This window comes from Hylobates moloch, unplaced genomic scaffold (assembly GCF_009828535.3).
Source record: "Hylobates moloch isolate HMO894 unplaced genomic scaffold, HMol_V3 SCAFFOLD_5, whole genome shotgun sequence".
Lineage (NCBI taxonomy): Eukaryota > Metazoa > Chordata > Mammalia > Primates > Hylobatidae > Hylobates > Hylobates moloch.
Genome location: NW_026652280.1, coordinates 86,089,503 through 86,115,964, shown reverse-complemented (window position 1 = coordinate 86,115,964; position 26,462 = coordinate 86,089,503). Strand labels below are relative to the sequence as shown.

Here is a 26,462-nt window from a genome sequence, read left to right as displayed (position 1 = left end):
ACAGACTTTGAGTGATTACAGAGTGGCTGTCAGTAACAAGAGGTGCAGTCCAGGCGGTGGGACAGCCGAGCTGGCGCTTCCAGCCGTGTACCCTCCTGGTGCCCTCAATGGAGGCAAACAGTTCTCAGCCAGGTGCGGTGGCTCACACCTGTAATCCCAGCACTTTGGGAGGCCGAGGCGGGCAGATCACCTGAGGTCGGGAGTTCGAGACCAACATGGAAAAACCCTGTCTCTACTAAAAATACAAAATTAGCTGGGCGTGGTGGCACATGCCTATAATCCCAACTACCTCAGGAGGCTGAGGCAGGAGAACCGCTTGAACCTGGGAGGCGGAGTTGCAGTGAGCTGAGATCACACCATTGCACTCCAGCCTGGGCAACAAGAGTGAAAAAGCCCTCTGGGTTCTAAAATCTGTGTTCTTGCCACTCCTGTTTTCTCTGGGAAGTTCCTGGAGCAATGAGGGTAATGCTGTTTTTTTCTTTGCTTTAGATAGCGTCTGCCTTCTGGAGAGCTGACCAAACACTAAGGGTAAGTCCTGTGCCTGAATCCAGGCTGGTGGGATGCGTGGGGGTCCTCACCAGGAGCAGCTGTGGATGCCAGCAGTTTGGCATGTCAGGTCTTAAGCTCAATCAATAAAAAAAAGGCTGCGCTCTGATTTGTGGATAATATCCGTTTAAGCAGTCTTGTCTGTTTCCAGTTGCTCTTGATTTTTACAGGAAAGGGACATCTGGCTCCCTGCTGGCCCCATTTGGCAGCTGGCCAGCCTCAGCAGAACGCCCTGGTTCTGGAAGGGCATGGTCAGCTTGGGAAGCTGGGCAGGAAGAATCCCTGGGGCTGGGCCGCCTCTGAGAAGACCCCTTGAGTCAGCATGGAGAGCAGGCAGCTGTGGTGTGAGGTGGCTCTGCCAGCTGGTTGTAAAGTCACTTGACACCGGTTTCCAGAGGGTGACGCTCAACCTTTGCCAGTCATGGTAACAAGGGGGAAAAAGAGACCTGCCCTTCTTCCCCTGCACATTTTACAGGCATGTGACACCACACCTGGCCATTTTTTTTTCTTTCTTTTTTTTTTTGAGACGGAGTCTCGCTCTGTTGCCAGGCTGGAGTGCAGTGGTGCAAGCTCGGCTCACTGCAACCTTCGCCTCCTGGGTTCAAGCGATTCTTCTGTCTCAGCCTCCCGAGTAGCTGGGACTACAGGTGCGTGCCGTCATGCCCAGCTAATTTTTGTATTTTTAGTAGAGACAGGGTTTCACCATGTTGGCCAGGATGGTCTCGATCTCTTGACCTTGTGATCCGCCCACCTCAGCCCTTCAAAGTGCTGGGATTACAGGCGTGAGCCACTGTGCCCGGTCTAATTTTTGTATTTTAAGTAGAGATGGGATTTTACCATGTTGGTCAGGCTGGTCTCGAACTCCTGACCTCAGGTGATCCACCCTCCTCAGCCTCCCCAGGTGCTGGGATTACAGGTGTGAGAGCCACCGCGTCTGGCCTCTACTGCTTTTATGGTTCCCCCAACATGGATTTCCATGGTGGCAGGTGCCTGGGAAATTCAGTGGCCTCCCCTCAGCCTAAATTCCACAGCCCTCCAGCCAGTCTCCTGCTAGTCCAGTCCCCTCTCCCCCTGCTGGTCTGCAGGAGCAGCCGAGCCAGGGAACCAGGTGCTTTCCCAGCATTTGTGACAACAATAATGCTCTTCCCTTCAGGCCCACTGTGGCCTTGGGGACTTTGTGGCTCAGAGACAACTTTCTCCAGAGCTCATGTCCAGTGCTGAGTGGGGATTCCTTGGTATAGGAGTTTTTCTCGGTTTTCCATTATGTGGGGTTTTTCCTCTGACGACTCTTCATGACGCAGGAGCTGGTTTCCTGTGTGAGATTTCCCACAGTCCTCCCTTGGACCTAGGTCTTGGGCCAGCAAGTGCCGTCTGCACGCTACCATTGAGTGAGGGCAGTGGGCTCATGGTGGGAATGGCCATAACGTGGAAGAACTCCACCCTCCACGAGTTTCACCCCCTTGTTCTCTGTCGGCTTGCTCTGTCCTCTTATTCTTGGCTGCTAGAGTTGGATGTTATTTCTCTTACTTGCATCCCTACAATGAGAGATGGGCATGTTGGAGAAGGTTCCCCCCAAACCACTTGTCTTACGGAACTGAAGAAACTGAAGCCTAGAGAAGGCTGGTTAGCGGAATCCCAAGATGCTGATCCCATTTTTGATTCTTCTTTTAAGATTGCCATCTTTTATTGATGTCTTCCCTTAGATCCATCAATAGAGAGGGAAAATCAGTCACCAAGAAGGGACCTCTTCTTCCAGGTCAAGTAATTTGTCAAAGCTTGTTTGGCTCCTCAGTTCCCAAGGCACTGCTGACTTGAGCTTTGCCTAGGGACTAAGGCTCTGCAGTCTAAGCTTGTCACCCTCCCCTCCTCTTCAGCTTTCTCCTGGGGGGACATGGATGTGGCCCTTTGTTGTGTTGTTAAGTGTTATGCCTGAAGGCATTACCCCAGGTACTCCCAGCACTAACTCGGGTTTCCTGCTCTTGTGTTACCTCCTTGTCCTGATTTGCCTTGAGGCCAGAGAAAGAGGTGGGGCTGGGAGGGCACGGGACAGCTGGGAGTACATTTCCACTGCCTGTGTGTGGAAGGGCCTGACTGCTTCTGTGGCAGCTCCTCTCCTGACGACATCCACCATGACATCACAACGAGGCTTTGGGAAAATTCCACGACCTGGCTGTGCTGAGTCATACTTAGTCTTTGGGGATGTGTGTCACCTTTCCCATGTCTGTCACTGGGTGCTGCAGTTACTATGAAGTGACACATGCTGCCCATTTCTTACATTTGTACATCACTTTATGCTTCTTTGAGAGCCTCTTCTCATGTACGTGCTGTGTATCAATATGAAATGCATTAATATTAAATCATTAATAATAAGTATATTATTTATTCTGGAAAATATTTGTCTTTTGCAATGGGTGAGGAACCAGAGGTTCAGAGAGACTAGAGACTAAGCGACTTGGTGAGTTTTGGGTGACTGGTGCGTGGCATGTCTGAGGGAGGTTTGGATGCCACACCCACTCCTACCCCTGGATTTTTGTGTAATGCAAAGATTATTCAGAAATTACTTCGGCCGAAAACAATTGATTTTCAATTTGTTAAAATTATGAATTCAGAAACCTAGTTATTTTAAGGGCTAGTTTTTGGAGTTTAGCTGATAAGTGTAGCCTATAAATCTTTCTGATCTATTTACGATTCTAGGACATTTTAACAGTCACTTTCAGGGGGCTTTTTTTTTTTTTTTTTTTTGAGACGGAGTCTCGCTCTGTTGCGATCTCGGCTCACTGCAACCTCCGCCTCCTGGTTCAAGCGATTCTCCTGCCTCAGCCTCCTGAGTAGCTGGGATTACAGGTGCCCGCCACCATGCTGGCTGATTTGTATTTTTAGTAGAGACGGGGTTTCTTCATGTTGGTCAGGCTGGTCTCGAACTCCTGAGCTCAAGTGATCTGCCCGCCTCGGCCTCCCAAGGTGCTGGGATTACAGGCGTGAGCTGCCGCCCCTGGCCTTAGGGGGCTTTTTGATTAATGCTTGGTCCCGTTTGCAAATTTAATGAAACTTCTGAAATGTTTCAATTGAACTTATATTCAACTTCCGTTAACTATTTTAATAATTCTTCTGGCCGGGCATGGTGGGTGGCTCACGCCTGTAATCCCAGCACTTTGGGAGGCCAAGGCGGGCAGATCACGAGGTCAAGAGATCGAGACCATCCTGGCCAACATGGTGAAACCCTGTCTCTACTAAAAATACAAAAATTAGCTGGGTGTGGTGGTCACGCGTCTGTAATCCCAGCTACTTGGGAGGCTGAGGCAGGAGAATCGCTTGAACCCGGGAGGCAGAAGTTGCAGTGAGCTGAGATTGTGCCACTGCACTCCAGCCTGGCGACACAGCAAGACTCCATCTCAAAAAAATAATAATAATAATAATTATTATTCTTCCATTTGTCTGATTAAAATAAAACCTCTAAAACCTAAATGACTCTTGTAAATCTAATAAATGAAGCTGAATGTTACACTTTTCTTAAACTTTCCTATACTGTTTTATGTTTTATTTATTTATTTTTGTTTATTTTGAGACAGGGTCTGATTCTGTCACTCAGGCTGGAGTGCAGTGGCACAGTCTCAGCTCACTGCAACCTCTACCTCCCAGGCTTAGGTGATCTTCCCTCTTCAGACTCCTGAGTAGCTGGGACTACAGGTTCAAGCCACCACACCCGGCTAATTTTTGTACTTTTTGTAGAGATGGGGTTTCACCACATTGTCCAGGCTCATCTCGAACTCCTGAGCTCAAGCAATCAGCCCGCCTTGGCCTCCCAAAGTGCTGGGATTACAGGCGTGATACATTTTAGTTTATACAATAGCTTTATTGGAGTATTACTGAGATATAGTAAGTTGCACATATTTAAAGTATACAGTTTGGTAAGTTTTAACATATGTGTACACTTGTGAAACCATCACTGCAGTCCAGAGAGTGAACACATTCATCACCTTTGGAATTCCTCCGTCTGCCTCCGCACTCTTCAAGAAACCATGGAACTGCTTTCTGTTACTATAGGTTAGTTTCCATTTTCTGGAATTTCACATAAATTGACTCATACAGTATATATTCTTTTTTCTCTGCCTTCTTTTACTCAGCATAATTATCTTGAGATATGTCCATGTTGTTGCATGTATTGATAGTTCATTTCCTTCTTTTTTTTTTTTTTTTTTTAAGACAGAGTCTTGCTCTGTCACGCAAGCTGGAATATAGCGGTGTGATCGTAGCTCACCGCAGCCTTGATCTTCTGGGCTCAAATGATCTCCCATCTCACTGAGTAGCTGGAACTACAGGTGTGTGCCACTACGCCTGGCTAATATATATATATATCTTTAGTAGAGACGAGACCTCGCTATGTTGCTTAGGCTTGTTGTTTTTTTTTTTTGAGACGGAGTCTCACTCTCACCCAGGCTAGAGTGCAGTGGCATGATCTCAGCTCACTGCACCCTCTGCCTCCCAGGTTCAAGCGATTCTTCTGCCTCAGCCTGCCAAGTAGCTGGGACTAGAGGCGCCCACCACCATGCCCAGCTAATTTTTGTATTTTTAGTAGATACAGGGTTTCACCATGTTGGCCAGGGTGGTCTCAACTCCTGACCTCGAATGATCCACCCCACCTCAGCCTCGCAAAGTGTTGGGATTACCTGTGTGAGCTACTGCACGTGGCCCTTAGGCTTGTCTTGAACTCCTGAACTCAAGCAGCCCTTCCCACTTCCCACCTTGGCCTCCCGAAGTGCTGGGGTTACAGGCATGAGCCACTGTTCCTGGTCAGTTCATTTTTTTTTTTTTTTTGAGATGGAGTCTTGCTCTGTCACCCAGACTGGAGTGCAGTGGCGCGATCTCAGCTCACTGCAAGCTCCGCCTCAGCCTCCCGAGTAGCTGGGACTACAGGCACCCACCACCACACCCGGCTAATTTTGTTTTTGTATTTTTAGTAGAGACAGGGTTTCACTGTGTTAGCCAGGATGATCTTGATCTCCTGCCCTCGTGATCCGCCTGCCTCGGCCTCCCAAAGTGCTGGGATTACAGGCATGAGCCACCGCACCCAGCCTTTTTTTTTTTTTGCTGATTTCATTATATGGGTATTACAGTTTATCCAGTCACCTTTGTTGGTCATCTCAGGTGCTTCTACTTTTTGGCATTTACAAATAAAGCTGCTGTGAACATTTGTGTATAAGTCTTTGTGTGAACATATATTTCCTTTTCTCTTGGGTAAATGCCTAGGAGTGGAGTGGCTGGATCCTGTGGTAGCTGTATGTATGTTTAACTTGAACTGCCAACTTTTCTGACGTGATTGTAGTATTTTACATTCCTGCCAGCTGTGTATGAGAGTTCCAGTTTCTCTTCATCCTCCCCAACACTGGCTATGGTTAGTCTTTTAAATTTTAGCCATTTAGAAAGGTATATGGTGGTATCTCATGGTTTCAATTTGAATTTTCCTAATGATAATGATGTTGAGCATCTTTTCATGTGTTTGTCATCTGCCAGTACTGATTTTCAACTTAGTAAAATTTCTATGTAAAATCACATGTCTAAACTAACTACTCAGTTACATGTTTTTTGTTTTGAGACAGGGTCTTGCTCTGTCCCCCAGGCTGGCTTGCACTGATGTGATCATGGCTCACTGCAGCCTCGACCTCCCATGCTCAAGCGATCCTCCCATCTCAGCCTCTTGAGTAGCTGGGACCATGGCATGCACATCATGCCTGGCTGACTTAAAAAAAATTTTTTTTTTTGAGATAGAGTTTCACTCTGTTGCCCAGGCTGGAATGTGGTTTCATGATCTTGGCCTACTTGTAACGTCCGCCTCCTGGGTTCAAGCGATTCTTCTGCCTCAGCCTCCCGAGTAGCTGGGACTACAGGCATGGGCCACAATGCCTAGCTAATTTTTGTATTTTTAGTAGAGATGGGGTTTCACCATACTGGCCAGGCTGATCTCGAACTCCTGACCTTGTGATCTGCCCGCCTTGGCCTCCCAAAGTGCCGGGATTACAGGCATAAGCCACTGCACCTGGCCTTTTAAAAAATTTTCTTTGTAGAGGTGGGATTTCACTATGTTGCCAGGGCTGGTCTCAAACTGCTGTCATGTGATCCACCTGCTTCAGCCTCCCAAAATCATGGGATTGCAGATGTGAGCCACCATGCCTGGCCTCAGCTGCATGTTTTAATTGGAATCTCAAGACTGATTTGTTATTCTAAACAGACCATATTCTCTTAGAGTACGTAAAGTAACAGATAACACGCAGATTTCTTAACACAAAAATATAAATACTATGGTTTTTATTTTCCTAGCCTTGTCTATATTTAATCTAATATCTTCCTGGAATTAGAGAAGCTTACCTAATAAGGAAATAAATACATGATTTTAAAGTATAGTAAATTATTTTTCTAATCAAATTTTGGCCTGCCTTTCTCTACTGGATGACATTTTCTTTATAATTAAAGAGACCCCTGGCAGGGATGAAACTGGACTTTGAATCTAACTGCTAAGCAGAGCCTGCTCCACTGTCACCATTTTGCCTCCAAATGGGGATGGTCTCACAGCCCATGTGCCTCAAATAGAAGTATCACATTACTAATGGCTTCCTCTTCTCATCTCATGTAACTCTGCAATTCTGACCACCCGCCCCCCCCCAAAACCATTTGAGTTCAGTTAATCTATTTAAGGCTTCCTTTTTGTTATGCAGTGTGGCCACAAAAATAGGTGGAACTAAATACAAAATAGATACAGTTTAGATTCTTTAGATTCTCTGTATCTCCCAAGGCTTTCTCTGACCAAGGAGTAGTTGTAAAATCATGTCAGTGACCCACCAGGGCTAGAATTTGAGTCCCAGTCTTCTGAGTCCATGTCTGGCATTTCCTTCCATCTCTTAAACCTTTTCAAATAAAGAGAAAGAGAGGGTGGTACTTAAGAGTTCTTGCTTTCTGATCACGCCTGGTTACCAATAAATTACAGCATCTGGAACCAGTGCCACCTTTTTCATGTTCTTCAGTTCACCCCCCTGGAAATGGTGAGAATTTTGGCCTCTCCCTAACCTCCCGGTGGAGAGCTACCAATTTTTGGAGAGGCCATTGCCATCAAATTCTTGTTAGAAATCTGCGTCTTGGATGATAACTAGATGCAGAATTGCATTCCTGTCCTGGTCACTGGGTATGGCCCCAGGAAGCTTGTAGGTGGTGAGTGGACCTGGTTGAGAATTATTAATGCAGTTTGACCTCTCCTTTGATGTCTGATGCACATGTGGCCCCATGTGAGTAAGAGCAGAGGTTTGTAGAGTGACAAGAAAAGGACATTTGGGGGAGGAATTGGTAGGAGGCTGACTTAGGTTTTTGTGCTGCAAGAGTTTTTTGTCCCCCATTTTAAAAAATTGTGGTAAAATACATTGTCTTCATCCCTTTGGGCTGCTATAACAAAATAACCTTATTCTAGGTAATTTATAAACAATAGAAATTTATTTATTTATTATTTTTATTTTTATTTATTTATTTTTTGAGACAGAGTCTTGCTGTGTCGCCCAGGATGAATGCAGTGGTGCAATCTCGGCTCACGGCAACCCCTGCCTCCCGTGTTCAAGCGATTCTGCTGCCTCAGACTCCTGAGTAGCTGGGATTACAGGTGTGTGCCACCACGCCCAGCTAATTTTTGTACTCAGTAGAGATGGGGTTTCACCATGTTGGGCAGGCTGGTCTCGAACTCCTGACCTCAAGTGATCCGCCTGCCTCAGCCTCCCAAAGTGCTGGGATTACAGGTGTGAGCCACCACACCCGGCCAGGAAGTTTATTTCTTAACAGTTTTGGAAGCTGAGAAGTCCAAGATCAAGGCAGCAGCAGATTCGGTATCTAGTGAGGGCTTGTTCCTCTCAAATCAGGCTGCCTTCGGGCTGTGTCTTCACAGGGTGGAAGGGACAAGACAGCTCCTTTTGACCCTGACCTGTTTTTTTTTTTTTTCCCTCTGACTCCTGGGCTTAACATCTTCCCACCTCAGCCTCCTGACTAGCTGGGATTATAGGCGCCAGCCACCATGGCCAGCTCGACCTCTTTTATTAGGACACTAATCCTACTCATAGAACAGGACCCTCATGACAACCTCCTCAAGGCCCCACCTCTTAATACAATTGTATTGGGAGTTAGGTTGAACATGTGAATTTTGAGGGGATGTCCATATAACACATATATTATGTACATATAATATTAAACTAACTTTTTTTTTTTTTTTGAGATGGAGTTTCGCTCTGGTTGCCCAGGCTGGAGTGCAGTGGCGCCATCTCGGCTCACTGCAACCTCAGCCTCCCGGGTTCAAGCAATTCTCCTGCCTCAGCCTTCCGAGTAGCTGGGACTACAGGCGCGAGCCACCACGCTCAGCTGATTTTGTATTTCTTTTTAGTAGAGATGGGTTTTCTCCATGTTGGTCAGGATGGTCTCAAACTCCCGACTTAAGGTGATCCGCCCGCCTCGGCCTCCCAAAATGCTAGGATTACAGGTGTTGTGAGCCATCGCGCCCGACCGAAACTTACTTTCTTAACCATTTTCCAGTGTACAGTTCAGTGGTATTAAGTATATTTATATTGAGCAACCATCACCACTATCTGCAGACCTTTTTTCATCTTGTAAAACTGAAGCTCTGTAACCCTTAAATCCTAACTCCTCATTCTCCACTCACCCAAGCCCCTGGCACCCACCGTTCTACTTTCTGTCTCTGAATTTGGATGTTTTTATATACAATTAATCCATTTTGGATAGATAATGTCCTTTTATTTTATTTCATTTTTTTTTTTTTTTTCCGACGGAGTCTTGCTCTGTCACCCAGGCTGGAGTGCAGTGATGTGATCTCAGCTCACTGCAAGCTCCACCTCCTGGGTTCACACCATTCTCCTGCCTCAGCCTCCTGAGGAGCTGGGACTACAGGCACCTGCCACCACGCCCGGCTAATTTTTTTTGTATATTTAGTAGAGACGGAGTTTCACTGTGTTAGCCAGGATGGTCTCGATCTCCTGACCTCGTGATCCGCCTGCCTCGGCCTCCCAAAGTGCTGGGATTACAGGCGTGAGCCACCGCGCCCAGCGTTTTTTTTTTTTTTTTTTTGAGATGGAGTTTCACTCTTGTTGCCCAGGCTGTAGTGCAATGGCGTGATCTCAGCTCACTGCAACCTCCACCTCCAGGGTTTAAGTGACTCTCCTGCCTCAGCCTCCTGAGTAGCTGGGATTACAGGCATGTGCCACCACACCCGGCTAATTTTATATTTTTATTAGAGACGGGGTTTCCCCATGTTGGTCAGGCTGATCTCAAACTCCCGAGTTCAGGTGATCTGCCCGCCTCAGCCTCCCAAAGTGTTGAGATTACAAGCATGAGCCACTGCACCTGGCCGAGAATTTCTTTTTAAGGCTGAATGATGGGCCGGGCGCGATGGCTCACGCCTGTAATCCCAGCACTTTGGGAGGCCAAGGCAGGCGGATCACGAGGTCAGGAGATCGATACCATCCTGGCCAACACGGTGAAACCCCGTCTCTACTAAAAAATACAAAAAATTAGCTTGGCATGGTGGTGGGCACCTGTAGTCGCAGCTACTCGGGAGACTGAGGCAGCAGAATGGTGTGAACCCGGGAAGGTGGAGCTTGCAGTGAGCCAAGATCATGCCACTGCACTCCAGCCTGGGCAACAGAGCGAGACTCTGCCTCAAAAAAAAAAAAAAAAAAAAGGCTGAATGATATTCCACTGTATGGATTTTACTTATCCATTCATATATCTGTGGACACTTGGCTTGGTTCCATATTTGAGCTATTATGAATAATGCTTCCGTGAACATGGTTGTACAAATATCTCTTTCAGTTCTTTTGGATATATACCTGATTGCTGGGTCAATGGCAATTCTATTTTTAATTTTTTCAAGAGCCTGCTCTGCTATTTTCCACATCAGCTACAGCATTTTACATTTCCATTAACAGTGCACGAGGGTTCCAGTTTTTCCACATCCTCACCAACACTTACTTTGTTGTTTTGATAGTAGCCATCCTAATGGGTATGAGGTGATACCTCATTGTAGTTTGGATTTGCATTTCCTTAATGATTAGTGATGTTGAGCACCTTTTTTTTTTTTTTTTTAGATGGAGTCTTGCTTGCTCTGTTGACCAGGCTGGAGTGCAGTGGCACCACCTCAGCTCACTGCAACCTCTGCTTCCTGGATTCAAGGCTCAGCCTCCCAGGTAGCTTGGATTGTAAACGTGCACCACCATGCCCGGCTAATTTTTGTATTTTTAGTAGAGACGTGTTAGCCAGGCCAGTCTCGAACTCCTGACCTCAAGTGATCCACCCGCCTCAGCCTCCCAAAGTACTGGGATTACAGGCGTGAACCACTGTGCCCGGCCTTGAGCATCTTATGATGTGCTTATTGGCCACTTGTATATCTTCGATCTTCTTTGGGGAAATGTCTGTTCAAGTCCTTTGCCTTTTTAAATTTTTATTATTTATTAATTTTGAGACAGGGTCTTGTTCTGTTGCCCAGGCTGGAGTGCAGTGGCACAGTCTCGGCTCACTGCAGCCTTGACCTCCTGGGCTGCAGTGATCCTCCCACCTCAGCCTCCCTCGTAGCTGGAACCACAGGTGCATGTCTCCATACTGGGCTCAGTTTTTGTATTTTTTGTGGAGACAGCATTTCGCCATGATGCCCAGGCTGGTCTTGAACTCCTGAGCTCAAGTGATCTGCCTGCTTCAGCCTCCCAAAGTGCTGGGATTACAGACATGAGCCACTGCACCTGGCAAACTCCCAAAATTCAACACACGCACACACAAAACACCTGATTCAAAATGGGCAGAGGGGCCAGGTGTGGTCCCAACTACCAGGGAGACTGAGGTGGGAGGATCACTTGAGCATGAGGAGTTGAGGCTGCGGTGCATCGAGATTGCACCACTGCATTCCAGCCTGGACAACCGAGTGAGACCCTGTCTCAAAAAAAAAAAAAAAAAGTTTTGGGAACTTTCTATGTATTCTCGATATTAATCCCTTATCAGATACATGATTTGTAGATATTTTCTTCCATACTGTAGCTTGCCTTTTTACCCTATGATAATGTCTTTTGATGCACAAAATTTTTACATTTTCTTGAAGTCTAATTTGTCTGTCTTTGCTTTTTGTTGCCTGTGCCTGCCTTTGGTGTTATATCCAAGAAATCATTGTTAAATCTAGTATCATAAAGCTTTTCCCCTATGTTTTTTCTAAGAGTTTTGTCATTTTAGCTCTTACGTTTAGGTCATGGATATGGTGTTAGGTAAGGGTCCAATTTCATTCTTTCTCATGTGTCTCTGCAGGAGTTGGTTTTTTGTTTTTGTTTTTTTGTTCTTGTTTTTTCCTTTTTGGTTTTTTTTTTTTTTTTGAGACAGAGTTTTGCTCTTGTTGCCCAGGCTGGAGTGCAATGGCGCGATCTCGGCTTACTGCAACCTCCGCCTCCCAGGTTCAAGCGATTCTCCTGCCTTAGCCTCCCGAGTAGCTGAGGTTACAGGCATGCGCCACCATGCCTGGCTAATTTTTTATTTTTAGTAGAGACGGGGTTTCTCTGTATTGGTCAGGCTGGTCTCAAACTCCTGACCTCAGGTGATCCACCCACCTCGGCCTCCCAAAGTATTAGGATTACAGGCGTGAGCCACCGTGTCCAGCCTCTGCAGGAGTTTTAAGTACAGTCTGTCCTCACCTGTGGCTGTGTTCCCCTTTCAGGTGGTAAAGGAGCACTGTGAGCTGCAGTATTTCATAGTACAGTTGTTTCTTGGTATCCTCTGGGGCTGGTTCCAAGACCCCCATGGATGCCAAAATCCTCCAAGATGCTCAAGTGCTTGATAGAAAATGGCATAGTATTTGCATATAACCTATGCATATCGTCTTGTGTACTTTAAATCATCTCTGGATAACTTAAAATACCCAATCCAATGTAAATGTCATGTAAATAGTTCTTATACTGTGTTGTTTTTATTTGTATTATTTCTTATTGTTGTATTGTCATTTTTTATTTTGCTTTTTCGAATATTTTTGATCCCCAGTTGGTTGAATTAGTGGATGTGGAACCCACAGATACAGAGGGCTGACCATATAGTAAATGAAGGCAGTGATGTCACTGAGTGATGACTCTGCTCTCAAAGAGGAAGGAAAATGTGCTTCACCATAGGGCTGGTATTAAATGGCTGAGGGGTGCAGAGAAGATGAAACCTAAAACTTCAAGTCATTTAACACAGCAATTCCAGTTCTAGAAATGTAACCTGTGGCATCGTAGGACAAGCATGCAAACATATGAGGTGATAGCAGAAAATGGGAAATCACCAAAACGTACATCAGAAAATGATTGCTACATATGAAGTCTGTTCCGTGTCATATGATGTAGCCTTTAAAAATAGCTCATGTATCCTAATCAAGCTGTCACTCAGGACAAGAGCTATGATGCCTTTACACAAAAAATATATATTATAAAACAATGTATAATATCTCATTTTTTGTTATTTTGGAATGCTATACCAACAATTTGTTCAGGTTGCTGGAGTTACAAAATTATATGTTTTAAAAATTTTCTATGTAGTATTTTTTTTCTCTGTAGTATGTTTTAATTTTAAGTTATCAATTTAAAAAATCTAATTAGAGAAGGGTGCAATTCATAACACTACTTGGGGCTTAAGGTCGAGTACTAGGTACTTAAATATCAGAGTTTGACTCTTTTACCCCTCTTTCCCAAAAAATTGTTTTGGGGGATGAAAACCTCTTTCTAAATGCCATATGAGATATAGATTGCTGGGGAGTGGTGGAGTGAGGACTTCATAAACGCTGTTCCTCCATTAAAAGGAATGAGAAAACTGGCAAAAATGATCAAAACCAACTTTTTCAGAACTCGAGATATTAACCAAAGGCTTGCAACAATCTAAGACACATTTATTCAGGGAAAATTGCAGAAAAAAGTTATTCTTGTTTTCAACAAAAAGTTTTGAGGCATGCAAAGAAACAAGAAAGTATGGTTCATACACAGGAAAAGACAGTCTTTTCCAGCCCAGATGTTGGACTTCATAGACAATGATGTTAAATCAACTATTTTAAATATGTCTAAAGAACTTAAGGAAAATGTGAGAAGAATGCCTCACCAAATAGAGGGAGGCCAAGGCAGGTGGATCTCGAGTTCGGGAGATCGAGACCATCCTGGCTAACACAGTGAAACCCTGTCTCTACTAAAAATACAAAAAATTAGCTGAGTGTGGTGGCACGCATCTGTAGTCCCAGCTACTCAGGAGGCTGAGGCAGGAGAATCGCTTGAACCTGGGAGGTGGAGATTGCAGTGAGCTGAGATCGCGTCACTGTACTCCAGCCTGGGCGACAGAGCAAGACTGTCTCAAAAAAAAAAAACCCAGAAATTCTGGAGTTGGACTGTGTAGTTACTGACATGAAAAATTCACTAGAGGCTGAATAGCAGATTTGAGCAGGCAGAAAAAAATCAGCAAGCTTGAAGGTGGTACCTTGAGATTTTTCAGGCTGAGAATGAAAAAAGAATGAAGGAAAATTAACAGCCTCAGAGACCCATGGTGCACCGTCACACAAATCAACATATGCATGATGAGAGTCCTAGAAGGAGAGGAGACAAAGGGTCAGAAAGAATGGCCACAAGCTGATGAAAACCAATAACCTACCCACTCAGGAAGCTCAGTGAACTCCAACGAGGATGAGTATCAGAGATCCACACCTAGATATTTCATAATTAAAGTGTCAAATGACAAAGAATGTTGAAAGCAGCAAGAGATGAGCAACTTATCTTGTACAAAGGATCTTTGATCAAATTAACAGCTCATTTCTCCTCAGAAACTATGGGAGCCAGAAGGCAGTGGGATGAACACTGTTGAAGGCAAAACCTTCAACTGTAATTATTGGACTTTTGAGTCTTAGATGGTCCTGACCTCTTTGTCTTCAGGGACCATTTTTCAGTTTAATCGCTAATAACAATTAGTCAAGCTTCCTTGACCTGTAGGAAGGCCTGTCTTTAGGCCAGGCACAGTGGCTTACGCCTGTAATCCCAGCACTTTGGGAGGCCCAGACGGGTGGATCACTTGACATCAGAAGTTCGAGACCAGCCTGACCAACATGGTGAAACCCCCATCTCTACCAAAAATACAAAAATTAGCCAGGTGTGGTGGTGCATACCTGTAGTCCCAGCTACTTAGGGGGCTGAGGCACGAGAATCGTCGCTTGAACTTGGGAAGCGGAGGTCGCAGTGAGCCAAGATCGCGCCACTGCATTCCAGCCTGGGAGCCTGGGAGCCTGGGTGACAGAGCGAGGCTCCATCTTAAAAAAAAAAAAAGGAGACCTATCTTTTATAGAGTTCCCTTCCCCAAGTTTTTCTACAAATACCCAGGGATGCTTATGTGTTCCACCAAGTTTGGAACATAGTTAGGGAGTGAAAAACATAGGTTAAATGAATGTCATCTGTCTGGTTTGGTTATTTCCTTGGCCAGCTGTTCTCTTCCGCATGTTGCCTAGTTCTCCCTGCCTCAGGGCTGTTGCTTCACCCTTCATACCATATTGCCTTAAATATGCAAACGACCTGTCAGGCATTTCACAACATTTTACTGAATGCTTGGAGATAGCAGAATGGAATTACAATACAAAAAAAGATGTTTTGCCCACAAAGGGGAATTTACCCTTTACCTCAAGAAAAATAGAGCAATTGCCAATAACAATAATGGTGGCCTCTCCCCTGCCCATTAACCATCAAGACATCAGCAAATACTGGGGTCTAATCTCAACTAGTGTTACTCCAGGACACCATATGGAGCTGACTGCTGATGTTCTGTTGTTGATAATATCCCTTATGTGTGTGTAGCACTTTATAGTTTTATTATTTCATTTTTTTCTTTTTTTCTCTCCCTCCCCCTTTTTTTTTGTGACAGGGTCTTGCTCTGTCATGAGGCTGGAGTACAGTGGCACCATCCAAGCTCACTGCAGCCTCCACCTCGTGGGCTCAAGCAATCCTCCCACCTCAGCCTCCCGTGTAGCTGAGACTACAGGCATGTGCCACCACACCACCCCAGCTGATTTTTTTTTTTTTTGAGACAGGGTCTCACTCTGTCACTCATGCTGGAGTGCAGTGGTGCAATCACAGCTCACTGCAGCCTTGACTTCCAAGGCTCAAATGATCCTCCCACCTGAGCCTCCTGAGTAGCTGGGACTACAGGCATGTGCCACCATGCCTGGCTAGTTTTTGTATTTTTTGTAAAGACTATGTTGCCCAGGCTGTCTCAAACTTCTGAACTCAAGGGATCCTCCTGCCTCGGCCTCCTGAAGTGCTGGGATTACAGGCATGAGCTACAGCACTTGGCTAGTTTTATTTTATCAACCAGTTTTCCCCGGAACTGGTTATGGTTGTGGTTTTGCTGCTTATGGATGACAGACCCAAGGTTCAGAGAGGTTCAGTGTCTCTCTCAGCTTCTGTTTAGCTTCACTAGGAAGAGTTATAGCCAAGCTCTGACAGCAGCAAACCAGATTCTGGCCTGAGGTTCTCAGAATACGCTGCTGTTCCACAGGATGTTACAGTATGGTGTGGCAGGGTGTTACAGTACACAGGGCTGAAAAGACCAACCTGAGACCCTCCCCTTTCCTTCTGAAGTTATCACTTCATGGATGTTTGCAGCTTTTATCATAAGAGCCATTTGTTGTCATATGGCTTGTGGCCAACTGGGAGTCTGTCTACATCTAAGGCGGGGCTCTTCTGCCTGCCATGTTGCCCAAGGCTGTTTCAGTAAGACTGTAGGGTTTTCTTCAGCCCTCCTGGCTTTTGACTACCCCATTCCAACTGGTTGCAAAATAGCTATTTGTGTTTTTGCTGACCTGAGCCATCTTTCTGTCCATTTTTACTTCTGATATTCTTATGTGGCAATTTCAGTATCTAGCAGAATGAATGCCCCATTTTCTAATCCTGAGTTTTCTCAGTTGACTGAGTGGCTTAAGGAGGACAAGTTATTACCGTGCAGTATTTCAAGAAATGGTTCTTTCCTTCAGCATTTACTGTGCATCTGTGGTATGCACAGCTCCTTACTGGATGCTCTGAGGCCTCAGGAGGATCTGACGAAGTGGCCTTGCCCTGAGTCGTTTATCCGTGGTTGGGAGAGAAGGAATGAACGTACTGGACAAAATACATGCTTGCATAGTGACTGGCTAGCGTGGAAGAGTAGTAATGACCTCATTGATCCTGCCTCTGTGCCAGGTGAGATGCTAAATGCATAAAAATACACAGGGGGCTGGGTGCGGTGGTTCACACCTGTAATCCCAGCACTTTGGGAGGCTGAGGTGGGTGGATCACCTGAGGTCAAGAGTTCGAGACCAGCCTGACCAACATGGTGAAACCCCCATCTCTACTAAAATACAAAAAATTAGCTGGGTGTGATGGGAGGCTGAGGCAGGAGAATCACTTGAACCCAGGAGGTAGAGGTTGCAGTGAGCCAAGATCGTGCCATTGTACCCCAGCCGGGGCAACAGAGTGAGACTGCATCTCAAAAACAAAAACAAAACACACATAGGGAATTACCAGGGGAGTGGCGTAGCAGAGTTGAGAGCATGGACCCTGGAGTCAGGCGGACGGGATGGAGTTCAGGCTTAGCCCTGATCAGCAAGTTCCTTAGCTTCTTCAAGCCTTGGTTTCCTCATCTATAAAATGAGGGCAGTAAGACCTTCCTTCCTTGTCTTACTACCCCCATTTTATAGATGAAGAAACCAACCAGTGGGGGCTGTTGGGTAGAGATCAAATGCAATAACTTTTGCACAAATCAAATAACACATGTTCATTCTGTACAAATGAAATAACACAGTCATGTGCCTGACACTTGGACACACGGTAATGGTGGCTCTGTTAATGGGACCAGTGATGAACAGTTAGAAGGGAACCCCTCGAGGGTAGAATATGTGAGCCCAAGGCTCTGCAAGATGAGGGGACTCTCTCAGGTGGGTGGAGGAGCTGGTCCTCGCATGTGTGATATTTGAGTTCGTAGGAGGGGGGTGTCCCCTGACAGTGGCAATGGGAGTGAGGCCATGGTGATGAGACAGAGGGTGATGCCCCAGCCTCGCTGGCATGGAGGAAGGCAGTGGGAAGCTGGCAAAGGTAGAGGTTGTGCCTGCGTTGATCACTGTGGAATCATCAGGGCCTAGCACTTGGGGAGCATTGTTGGAATGTGCCAGTGGGGCGTAGTGAGCATTAGGGCTGGAAAAATTCATTCTGTGAACCCCAGCTGCGTGTTGGGATTTGAGACAATAAGAAGCCCCTGAGATGCTTGAGCCAGGACTACCCAGAGGTGAGTGGGATTTTGGAAAACCTCTGGGCGGAGTGGGTGGCTGCCTGGGAATGGGGAGAGGCAGAGGTTGGGAGGGGACTAGCTCAGCAGGGAATGGAACTCAGACATTCCGGGATGATGCAAGTGGAGATTAGGGAAGTGGTTGCAATGGGAAGGAGGCGGCAAATATAAAGTGGCACAGAAAAAAAGTTGTCATGGGGCCAGGTGGAGGGAGAGATTGGAGAGCTCTAAATTGCAGCTCAGTCTTCATCTTGAAATGCAGGGTGGAAAAAGCCACCCCATTTATTTAGCTAAAGGGAGCTGACTCCAAGACCTGAGGTCGGGGAAAAGTGGAGAGACAAATAGAAAAGAAATAGGGAATTGGGACAGGGCACCATCTTTCGAGATGGTGGGCTTTTAAGCCCAACTCAGCATTTCCTGAGAAAATCGAGATAGCTTGAGATCAGAGCAATGCGCGTTGAGACTTACCCGGAGAAAATGTTACCCAGAGAAGAGAAAGGGCTGGTAGGGCCTGAAGATTCTTGAGCTGATTTTCCCAGTTCTTGCCTCTTAGTGCCTCCCATTTCTCCTGATCTGACGGTTTCTGGGTGAGACAGTTGCATCCCATCTGTGATAGGCCGCCTACTGCTTGGTAAGCCTGGGCTGAAGGGCTGAGGCCTCTGGAAGAGCTGTCAGGAGAGAGACACCTTCAGGGCACTTAGAGCTTTCGGCTTGCTTCCAGGGCAGGACAGGTGGAAGCTGAAACTGCCTCCTAGCAAACAGATTTACACTGACCAAAACAAAGTATTCGTAGGTGTTAGATTTAAGAGGTTGAGGTTTTCCGTTGGATTTTTTAGGTGCATGGTGGAAGAGGTATTTTACACAGAAGGATTCTCCTAGCAGACACAAAATATGAATTAAGAACCCTTGTTTCTGTTTTTCTCCCAACTACTTCTTAATATTCATAGTTCCTGTGCTGGGATTTTGGAATGGGTTTTGGTGTGCAGAAAAGACAGGGCATTTGCTGCCAACAGGGGACATACATTGAGACCAAATTCACAAAATAAGGGATGGTATGATTTACCTTCCAAGAAAAGATCTGTGTCTGGTCCTGTATCTGGCTTCTTTGTTGTTTTTGCAGTTCTGAATCAGTTTTCTTTCCCCGATGGCTGGCTTCTCTAGCTGGAGAGAACACACAGTTTAAAGAGGCTTTTCCCCCAGGGCCAGATTAAGGATACTTCTGGGCTAAAGGGCAAATACAGCCATTCCTAGCAGATTTATGGCCCCAAAAGGACATTTCAGCCACTGCATCTGCGAGATTTTTGTCCCAGATCAGCCAGCCCAGCAGCATAAGCCCCAAGGGTTTAGTCATTGACAGAGTTCAACCAAGGGGTCTCTATGGAACGCTGGGCTTGAATGGGCTGGAGTTCTACCCTCCCATTGAAATCATTTGAGACAGTAGAGTGCCTTCCATGCTGAAAACAGGTCTCATGTAACAGTTACTGATGGAGGCCAAGGAAGCCCAGGTATGACCTAGGTAACTCCTCAGAGATGCTACCATTGAACCTAATAGTTTTCTAGCAGGTTACCAAGCGGTAATCCAAAGAGTTAGTGTTTAACTTAAAAAAAAAAAAAAAAAAAGGTATTCAGTTTAGCTATGTAATACTTGCACCTTGTACAAACATTGAAATGTGTAAAAGTCTTCTTTTTTCTGTCTCCCCAGTAACCCAGTCTCCTCCCAGGAGGCCACTTCTGGTTAAATTAATTGTCTATCCTTTTGGAGGTGGTCTGCCCTTTGAAATAGAAACATATTTCCTTTTTTCTTATGATAGAAACATATTTCCTTTTTTCTTTTTCTTTCTTTTTTTTTTTTTTTGAGACGGAGTCTCACTCTGTTGCCCAGGCTGGAGTGCAGTGGCGCGATCTTGTCTCACTGCAAGCTCCGCCTCCCGGGTTTACGCCATTCTCCTGCCTCAGCCTCCTGAGTAGCTGGGATTACAGGTGCCTGCCACCATGCCCGGCTAATTTTTTTTTTGTTTGTATTTTTAGTAGAGATGGGGTTTCACCGTGTTAGCCAGGATGGTCTCGATCTCCTGACCTTGTGATCCACCTGCCTTGGCCTCCCAAAGTGCTGGGATTACAGGTGTGAGCCACTGCGCCTGGCTACAGAAACATATATCTAGTGTTTGTTTCTCCTGTGCCCTTTCTGCTCCATGCTCTTTTCATTTATCAGTGTATCCTGGAAATCGTCCCATGTCAGCACAGATAAAAAGTCTGCAGTACTCTGTGTGCCATTGCATGGTTTTTTTTTTTTTTTTCATTTTGCCATTTGTTTATTGCAAAATCCCACACTTACAGAAGACATATTTAAAACGTATGTGTACGTTAAAACAAAATAGTAAAATGAACATCTATGTTCCCATCCCCAGGTTAAGGTTAGGACCATATAAGCCCCTCTATGTTCCCTCCCTGGTTGAAGTCTCTTCCCTCAGCTATTCCTTTTTTTTTTTTTTTTTTCTTTTCTTGAGACGGAATCTTGCCACTCTGCTGTCCAGGGTGGAGTGCAGTGGTGCCATCTCGGCTCACTGCAACCTCTGCCTCCTGGGTTCAAGTGATTCTCCTGCCTCAGCCTCCTGAGTAGCTGGGACTACAGGTGTGTGCCACCATGCCCGGCTAATTTTTGTATTTTTAGTAGAGACAAAGTTTCGCCATGTTGGCCAGGCTGGTCTTGAACCCCTGACATCAGGTGATCCGCCTGCCTCAGCCTCCCCAAGTGCTGGGATGACAGATGTGAGCCACCACACCTGGCACCCCAGCTATTCTGAATTTTGTGATATTTATTCTCTTGTTAGTTTTCCCACCGATAGCCAACCTCTGAATAACTTATTGTTGAATTTTGCCTGGTTTTGAACACCTGGACTTGGAATCCTACAGTAGATTTCTGTGACTTGCTCAGCATTACATTTGTGATTCATCCATGTGGATGCACATGGCTCTGTTCATTTTCACTGCCGTAGAGCTTTCCATTGAATGAATATCCACAGTGTGTTGATCCTTTCTGTTGCCCTGTTGCCAAGAAGGCCTTGGTCTGCTTTTTGTTTTTTTTTTCTCTCTCAGGAATAACCCTGCTAAGAAGAACTTTTTTTTTTTTTTTTTTAAAGACAGATTCTTGCTCTGTCGCCCAGGCTGAAGTGCAGTGGTGGGATCTCGGCTCACTGCAACCTCTGACTCCTGGGTTCAAATGATTCTCCTGTCTCAACCTCCCAAGTAGCTGGGATTACAGGCGTGTGCCACCATGCTCAGCTAATTTTTGTATCTTTAATAGAGACAGGGTTTTGCCATGTTGGCCAGGCTGGTCTTGAACTCCTAAACTCAGGTGATCCGCTTGCCTCAGGCTCCCAAAGTGCTGGGATTACAGGCATGAGCCACTACGTCCAGTGGGAACATTCTTACACATGGCTCCTGGAACACATGAGCAAGAATTTCTGTGGGGTATAAACTAGGAGTGGAGTTGCTGGCATGTCTAACTCTTCTAGGTTATCCGAAACCAAAGTTTTGAGGTTTTGAAAACTAAGTTGCCCTTCTCCTACTGTCAGTATATAGAGCACTGAGTATTTTCTGATCACCCAGGTAGTACAACTTTGGACTGCAAGTCTGTGTGAGGGCTGTTTTGTGATTGCAGCTTCTTGGGGGGAGTTTTTTGTTTTTCTACCTGCTCAGTGCCAAGGATTTAGACAGTTGATTTTTCTTGCAGGTAGTTCTTGGGGACAGGGAAGGGTAGATCAAGTTTCTTCGTGGTTCACTGTTACGTTAAGGGAGTATCCTTTGGAAGTCCCAACTTCACTGGGGGTAAGATCTCTTTAGATTTCCCACCATGGCTGGGCTCTGGGCCATGCTTCTGTGACCTTTTGAGGCTTTGAAAACTGAAGCTCAGGTTTGCCTAGTTCTGCAAATGCCATCTAGATAAAAGCTTCAGTGTTAACTTGCCTCCCTGTTTCTCCTTCTTAGGGTTTTAGCCTGAATGTTCCTTATTTTCTTGCCAACTTGCCTATGCTTTTAAGACAAAATTTAATCTGGCCAGGCGTGGTGGCTCACGCCTGTATTCCTAGCACTTTGGGAGGACAAGGTGGAAAGATCACTTGAGCCCAGGAGTTTGAGACCAGCCTGGGCAACGTAGTGAGACCTCCGTCTCTATTTCAAAAAAATACGTAAAAAATAAAAAGAAGGCCAGGCACCGTGGCTCACACATGTAATCCTAGCACTTTGGGAGGCCGAGGTGGGTGGATCACTTGAGGTCAGGAGTTCGAGACCACCCTGGTCAACATGATGAAACCTTGTCTCTACTAAAAGTACAAAAATTAGCCGGGCGTGGTGGCATACACCTGTAGTCCCAGCTACTTGGGAGGCTGAGGCAAGAGAATTGCTTGAACCTGGGAGGGAGAGGTTGCAGTGAGCTGAGATTGCGCCACTGCACTCTAGCCTGGGGGACAGAGTGAGACTCTGTCTCAAAAAAAACAAAACAAAAATAAAGTAGCACTTTCAAGATGAGCCTTTGCATCCCTAGGGTTATGGCTTCCATTCTCAGGGGTTGCTGGCTTTCACATTTGAGAAGTAAGGCTGCCAGCACCACAGTGATGAGACGGAAGTGGTTTCGGCCACTCCCCCCAAATTTTAGTACTATGCTTGGGCCTAGAAATCTGACTCATGTTTCAAACTCACATGACACTGATTTGTCCCAGAAGGCTACTTTTATGGATTTATAATGGGAGATAGAATCTCTGGGGTCAGCCTCTTCTGGTTTAAAGATCTGTGGTTGACCTATTGGTACCAGGTAAGTCTTAGATGGTGGCTAAGTCCATTCTAGCATTCAATAAATAGTACAGATAGGGTTGCTTACAGAGCAGGAATCGTACACAAGCCCTTTTAAAAAATGATATGACCCTATTTTAGACCTTGACCCTCCTTGTCCCTGGTTGCAGATTCCCACTTTCATGTAGTGTTTCTTTCCCAAATATTTTGCTATTTTAGCCTTTTGATTTCTGAAATTGCCCATAATAATTAATGCTCACAGCTGGGCATGGTGGCTCATGCCTGTAATCCCAGCACTTTGGGAGTCTGAGCTGGGTGGATCACTTGAGGTTGGGAGTTCAAGACCAGCCTGACCAACATGGAGAAACCCTGTCTCTACTAAAAATACAAAATTAGCCGGGCAAGGTTGCACACGCTTGTAATCCCAGCTACGCAGGAGGCTGAGACCAGAGAATTGCTTGAACCCAGGAGGCGGAGGTTGCAGTGAGCCGAGATTGCTCCATTGCACTTTAGCCTGGGCAACAAGAACAAGACTCTGTCTCAATAATAATAATAATACTTATTATTATTATTATTATTAATGCTCACATTTTTTTTGCACTACTAGGTAGACTGAACACCCCATGGTCATTCTGCTGCTGCCAAGTTCATCTTGGTAGGTGCTAATTTCAGGTTGGCCGGATTCTTGTTTTTTTGTTTTGTTTTGTTTTGTTTTTTTTGAGACGGAGTCTCGCTCTGTTGCCCAGGCTGGAGTACAGTGGCACGATCTCGGCTCACTGCAGCCCCGCCTCCTGGGCTCAAGCAATTCTTCTGCCTCAGCCTCCCGAGTAGCTGGGACTACAGGTGCCCACCATCACGCCGGGCTAATTTTTGTATTTTTAGTAGAGACGGGGTTTCAGCATATTGGCCAGGCTGGTCTTGAACTCCTGACCTCGTGATCTGCCCGCCTCAGCCTCCCAAAGTGTGAGGATTACAGGCGTGAGCCACCACGCCCGGCCCTGATTTGTGTTTTTTAAATTAATTTTTTTCAAGTCATTTTATGTTGTCCTATTGTCTGGATACAGAAAAGGGTACCTGTTTTATTTAATCTACATAGAGATTACTATCTTTTTGTAGTGCCTTATCATTTCCAAGGTACTTTCATGTGTGTGATCTAATTCAGTGCTTGCCTGCCTTCCACATTTTAAAGGACTGGCCCCATGTCACAGCATTCAGCCACTGAGTCTCAGGGAGGTTCATTACTGCCCCTTGGACACCAAGCTGTAGATGAACTTCACTTCCAGAAGTAGCTGACCTTCCATTTCACACATTTCTGCAGAAGAGAAGACAAGGGGACTATCACCTATTGATGTGTTCATAAATACACAGCTTTTATTTCCCAGATCAGCATTTTTTCTTTTTTTTTTTGAGACAGAATCTCGCTCGGTCGCCCAGGCTGGAGTGCCGTGGCACGATCTCGGGTTACTGCAAGCTCTGCCTCCTGGGTTCACGCCATTCTCCTGCCTCAGCCTCCCAAGTAGCTGGGACTACAGGCGCCTGCCACCACGCCTGGCTAATTTTTTTGTATTTTTAGTAGAGACGGCGTTTCACCATATTAGCCAGGATGATCTCAATCTCCTGACCTCGTGATCCGCCTGCCTCGGCCTCCCAAAGTGCTGGATTACAGGTGTGAGACACCATACCCAGCCTGCCACAGGTGGGCTTCTGAAGGTCGTAGACCCTGGAGCCAAGCAGTGGCACAACATAGGCATCTGAAATCCACACGTCCCTTTGTGGCTTTATGTCTGTGGCCGAAACCAACGAGCAGATGTATATTGTTATGTTTGCTTGTATTGTTCATCTTAGAACTTATTTCCCTCTCTGTCTCTTCATGTAAATTTCTCCTTTACATTATTTTCTTCTTTCTCTTAGTCCCAATTCTACAAACCTTTCTTGTTTCCCATGATCTAGTCTCCAGGGTTCCTTACTACCCTCTCCCCTTGAGTAGGCTTGACACCATCCAGCCCTTTCAAGTGGGGAAAGCAGAACCCAAAGTTAACATCCCAGATTCTTTTTTTTTTTTTTGAGACGGACTTTCGCTCTTATTGCCCAGCCTGGAGTGCCGTGGCGCGATCTCAGCTCACTGCAACCACTGCCTCCCGGGTTCAAGTGATTCTCCTATCTCAGCCTCTCTAGTAGCTGAGATTACAGGCACCTGCCACCAGGCCCAGCTAATTTTTTGTATTTTTAGTAGAGATGGGGTTTCACTGTGTTGGCCAGGCTGGTCTTGAACTCCTGACCTCAGGCAATCCACCCACCTCAGCCTCCCAAAGTGCTGGGATTACAGGCATGAGCCACTGTGGCCGGCTTGCCTGGCTGATTTTTAACAGTGACTTTTAAATTTCTACTGCCATCCAGCCATTCCTGGGCTACTGTGTGTGTTTCCTATCAGAGAACGAAAACCAGAGGAGTACGGGAGTACACTGGTGTGGTTGGGAGTCAAGCTCTAGAGTCATACTGCTGAGTTCAAGTCCTTGACTAATTAAAGCATGACTAGGGGAGGCCAGCCTGGATAGTTAAAAATTACATATTTAAAATGTAATGTATGTATGAGCATTCACAGCAGCGTTATTCAAATACAAAAAAAAATTAGCCGGGCATGGTGGTGCATGCCTGTAATCCCAGCTGCTCAGGAGGCTGAAGGTAGGAGAATCGCTTGAACCTGGGAGACAGAGGTTGCAGTGAGCCGAGATCACGCCATTGCGCTCCAGCCTGGGTGACGAGAGCAAAACTCCATCTCAAACCACAAAAAAAGAGCCAAAAGGTGGAAACAACCCAGATGTTCATCAACCAATGGATGGCTAAACAAAATGTGGCCTACCCATCCAGTGGAATCTTGTTCAGCCATAAAAAGGAGTGAAGTTCTGACACGTGCTACAACATGGATGAACCATGAAAACATTGTGCTAAGTGAAAGAAGCCAGACACAAAAGGTCACATATTATATGACATTTCTAGGAAATATCCAGAATAGGCCATAGAGATGGAAAGCAGATTACTGGTTGCCAGGGGCTGAGGGCGGGTAGGAATGGGGAATGACAGCTAGTGGTACCAGGTTTCTTTTTGGAGTGATGAAAAGGTTCTGGAATTGTATAGTGGTGATGGTTACCAACATTATAAATATGCTAAAAACCACTGAACTGTATAGTACTGGTAACTAGAATATGTGCATCATTAGGCCTATGTATTAAACAATTCTAGTTGGTCATGTCCCTAGTCCCCGGTTGTGTTGACTTGCCATGATTTGTTTAACCATTTGCCTACTGTTGAATACTTGGCTTATTTCCAGGATTTTGTGATGACTGATAATGGTAAGCCTTACTTTCAAAGTCTGATATGCTTTTTTAAAAATTCTACTTCCTACGCAATGCCAGGCACTTAAGAAGTACTCTATAAATATTTATTGAATTATCTTTGCTTGCTATTCCTGTTTCATTAGTGTAGATAATTACCTTCTGTTCCAGATTATTTCAAAAGACAATATTCCTTAAACTATTAGCCTTTCAGTAAGAGCCATACATTTTACATTTGTAAGTGGTGTATTTCAGATAGAAATAGTTTGCTTGCCTTTTCTGATCACAAAGGTATTATCTGCTAATTATAAGAGATTCAGATAATGGCCTTGCCTGGACAGTGGCCTTTATCACGGTCCTCCAAGCAATTCCACATCTGCAAAGAAACATGCTTCTTATCTTTTTGCCATATCATCATTTCATTATCTTCTCTGCATCTTGAGTTTGACTCATTTTCTTCCAAAAAACTTCTTAGAT

At 45.5% G+C, this 26,462-nt stretch overlaps 1 protein-coding gene across 5 annotated transcripts in view; it reads left to right on the top strand.

Annotated features, from left to right (window-relative positions):
• PC (pyruvate carboxylase) overlaps positions 1-26,462 on the top strand; it is a 162,821-nt gene that overhangs the window by 5,389 nt on the left and 130,970 nt on the right. For all 5 annotated transcript variants that reach the window (XM_058438976.1, XM_058438979.1, XM_058438978.1 and 2 more), the window contains one exon: positions 490-528. The gene's annotated coding sequence lies outside the window, so the exon portion shown is untranslated. The remainder of the gene's footprint in view (positions 1-489; positions 529-26,462) is intronic.